This window comes from Rhinopithecus bieti, unplaced genomic scaffold, assembly GCF_001698545.2.
Source record: "Rhinopithecus bieti isolate Rb0 unplaced genomic scaffold, ASM169854v2 scaffold_662, whole genome shotgun sequence".
Classification (NCBI taxonomy): domain Eukaryota; kingdom Metazoa; phylum Chordata; class Mammalia; order Primates; family Cercopithecidae; genus Rhinopithecus; species Rhinopithecus bieti.
In genome coordinates this window covers 466,039-469,639 of record NW_016803231.1, presented here as the reverse complement: position 1 = coordinate 469,639, position 3,601 = coordinate 466,039, and the positions used below count along the sequence as shown (strand labels likewise).

At 51.5% G+C, this 3,601-nt stretch overlaps 1 pseudogene; it reads left to right on the top strand.

Moving 5' to 3' along the window:
• The first annotated feature begins 1,003 nt into the window (after positions 1 to 1,003).
• On the top strand, positions 1,004 to 3,242 carry LOC108528480 (keratin, type II cytoskeletal 8 pseudogene; annotated as a pseudogene).
• Positions 3,243 to 3,601: the final 359 nt, after the last annotated feature.

The window sequence follows — 3,601 nt, the reverse complement described above, 5'->3', positions numbered from 1 at the left end:
AGGTGGAAGGATCACTTGAGCCCAGAAGGTCAAGGCTGCAGTGAGCCATGATCACACCACTGCATTCCAGCCTGGGTGATAGAACGAGACCACCCCGCCTCAAAAAAAAAAAAAAAAAAAAACAACAAAACCAAAACCTAAAACTATGGCATTGTTTTGCTGAAAATACATCTCAGACATTGAAAATGTTTACCAAGAGTTTTATAATATTATAGGGCAAATGTTTATTACATAATACCAAAACAGCAGGTTAGCCTGGGTGTGATGGTTCACACCTATAATCCCAGCAATTTAGGGGCTGAGGCAGGCTTATTACTTGAGCCCAGGAGTTCGAGACCAGCCTGGGCAACATGGAACACCCAGTCTCTACAAAAAAAAATTCAAAAATCAGCCCGGTGTGGTGGCATGCCTGTAGACGCAGCTACTTGGGAAGTTGAGGTGGGCGGATCACTTAAGCCCGGGGCGGGGGGTGGGGGGACAGTGTGGGGGGGTGGAGGCTACAGAGACCCTATCTATAACAACAAAAAAAGCAGGTTAACAAAGACTGAATAGCCACATAAATCCTGAGCAAAAAGGATAAAGCTGGAGGCATCACACTTCCAGCTTTAAATGTACTAAAAAAATGGACTTCAAAATGTACTAAAAAAAGCTATAATAACCAAAACAGCATGGTACTGGCATAAAAACAGACACATAGACCAATGGAACAGAATAGACAACCCAGAAATAAATCCACGTATTTATAGTCAACTGATTTTCCACAAAGGTGCCAATAATGTCCTTTGGGGGAAAGGACAGTCTCTTTAATAAATGGGTGTGGGGAAAACTGGATATCTATATGCAGAAAAATGAAACTAGATCCTTATCTGTCATCATTAAAAAATTAAATCCAAGTTGATGAAAAACTTACATGTAAGACCCCAAACTAAAAAACTACTAGAAGGGACCTAGAAGCAGCTTCTCTGCTCCTTCTTGAATCCCCACCTGGATCAGCCTGCCTGCCTCCACCATGTCCATCAGGGTGACCTAGAAGCCCTATAAGGTATCCATCTCTGACCCCCAGGCCTTCAGCAGCTGCTTCTACATGAGTGGGCCCAGTGCCTGCATCAGCTCCTCGAGCTTCTCCTAAGTAGGCAGCAGCAACTTCCAGGGTGGCCTGGGTGGAGGCTGTGGCGGGGCCAGTGGCATGGGAGGCATTACTGCTGTCACGGTCAACCAGAGCCTGCTGAGCCCCCTTAACCTGGAGGTAGACCCCAACATCCAGACCACGTGCACCCAGGAGAAGGAGCAGATCAAGAGCTTCAACAAAAAGTTTGCCTCCTTCATCGACAAGGTACAGTTCCTGGAGCAGCAGAACAAGATGCTGGAGACCAAGGGGAGCCTCCTGCAGCAGCACAATACAGCTCAGAGCAACGTGGACCACAAGTTCGAGAGCTACATCAACAACCTTTGGCAGCAGCTGGATACTCTGGGCCAGGAGACACTGAAGCTGTTGGCAGGGTTTGGCAACAATCAGGGGCTGGTGGAGGACTTCAAGAACAAGTACGAGGATGAGATCAATAAGCGTACAGAGATGGAGAATGAATTTGTCCTCATCAAGAAGGATGTGGTTGAAGCTTACATAAACAAGGTAGAGCTGGAGTCTGGCCTGGAAGCACTGACTGATGAGATCAACTTCTTCAGGTAGCTGTATGAAGAGGAGATCTGGGAGCTGCAGTCCCAGATCTTGGACAGGTCTGTGGTGCTGTCCATGGACAACAGCCGCTCCCTGGACATGGACAGCATCATAGCTGAGATCAAGGCACAGTACGAGGAGATTGCCAACCGCAGCTGGGCTGAGGCTGACAGCATGTACCAGATCAAGTATGAGTAGCTGCAGACGCTGGCTGGGAAGCACGCGGATGACCTGCAGAGCACAAAGACTCAGATCTCTGAGATGAACTAGAATATCAGCCAGCTCCAGGTTGAGACGGAGGGCCTCAAAGGCCAGAGGTTTCCCTGGAGGCCGCCATTGCAGATGCCGAGCAGCGTGGGGAGCTTTCCATTAAGGATGCCAAATTCAAGCTGTCCGAGCTGAAGGCTGCCCTGCAGCGGGCCAAGCAGGACATAGCGTGGCAGCTGCGTGAGTACCAGAGGCTGATGAAAGTCAAGCTGGCCCCGGACATCGAGATTGCCACCTACAGGAAGCTGCTGGAGGGCGAAGAGAGCTGGCTGGAGTCTGGGATGCAGAACATGAGTATTCATCCATAGGAAGACCACCAGCAGCAAGTGGTCTGAGCTCGGTCTATGGGGTCCCTCACAAGCCCGGGCCCCAGGTACGGCCTGGGCTCTAGCTTTGGCTTTGGCGTGGACTCCAGCTTCTTCAGCCGCACCAGCTCCACCAGCACCGTGGTTGTGAAGAAGATTGAAACCCGTGATGGGAAGCTGGTGTCCGAGTCCTCTGACGTCCTGACGTCCTGCCCAAGTGACTGGTGCGGCAGCCCCTCCCAGCCTACCCCTCCTAAGGCTGCCCCAGAGCCTGGGAGGAAGGCCGCTTGCGGAGTAGCACAGGGAATGGGAGACGCACCTGAGGCTCAGCCCTAGCCCTCAGCTCACCTGCCAGGGAGTTTACTGCCTGGGCCCCTTACCCATTTCTCCAGCTACAAAACAATTTAGTTGCTTTTTTTTTTTTTGTCCAAAATAAAACCTCAGGTAGCTCTGCCAGAAAAAAAGAAAAANGAACCAGAACATCAGCCAGCTCCAGGCTGAGATTGAGGGCCTCAAAGGCCAGAGGGCTTCCCTGGAGGCCGCCATCGCAGATGCCGAGCAGCACAGGGAGCTGGCCGTTAAGGACGCCAATGCCAAGCTGTCCGAGCTGGAGGCTGTCCTGCAGTGGGCCAAGCAGGACATAGCACGGCAGCTGCCTGAGTACCAGGAGCTAATGAATGTCAAGCTGGCCTTGGACATGGAGATCGCCACTTACAGGAAGCTGCTGGAGGGCGAGGAGAGCAGGCTGGCATCTGGGATGCAGAACATGAGTATCCATATGAAGACCACCAGTGGCTATGCCAATGGGCTGAGCTCAGGCTACAAGGGCGTCACAAGCCCCAGCCTCAGCTTATGGCCTGGGCTCCAGTTTTGGCTCTGATAGGGGCTCCAGCTCCTTCAGGCCCACCAGCTCCACCGGCGCCATGGTTGTGAAGAAGATGGAGACCTGCGATGGGAAGCTGGTGTCCAAGTCCTCTGACGTCCTGCTCAAGTGAACGACCATGGCAGCCCCGCCCAACCTATCCCTCCTGTGGCTGCCCCAGAGCCTGTGGGGGAGGCCAAAGCCCACCCGCGGAGGGGGGACTTTACTGGCTGGGGTACCCCCACTTGGCGATGCCTCCAGCTACAAACCAATTCGATTTTTTTTTCCAAAAGAAAACCTCAGCTAGCTATGCAAAAAGAAAGGAAGGAAGGAAGGAAGGAAGGAAGGAAGGAAGGAAGGAAGGAAGGAAGAAAAGAAAAAACTAAAACTACTAGAAGAAAACATATAGGAAACACTTCAGGACATTGGATTGGTCTGGGCAAAGATTTAATGGAGACCTCAAATGCACAGGCAACAAAAGCAAAAATTAGA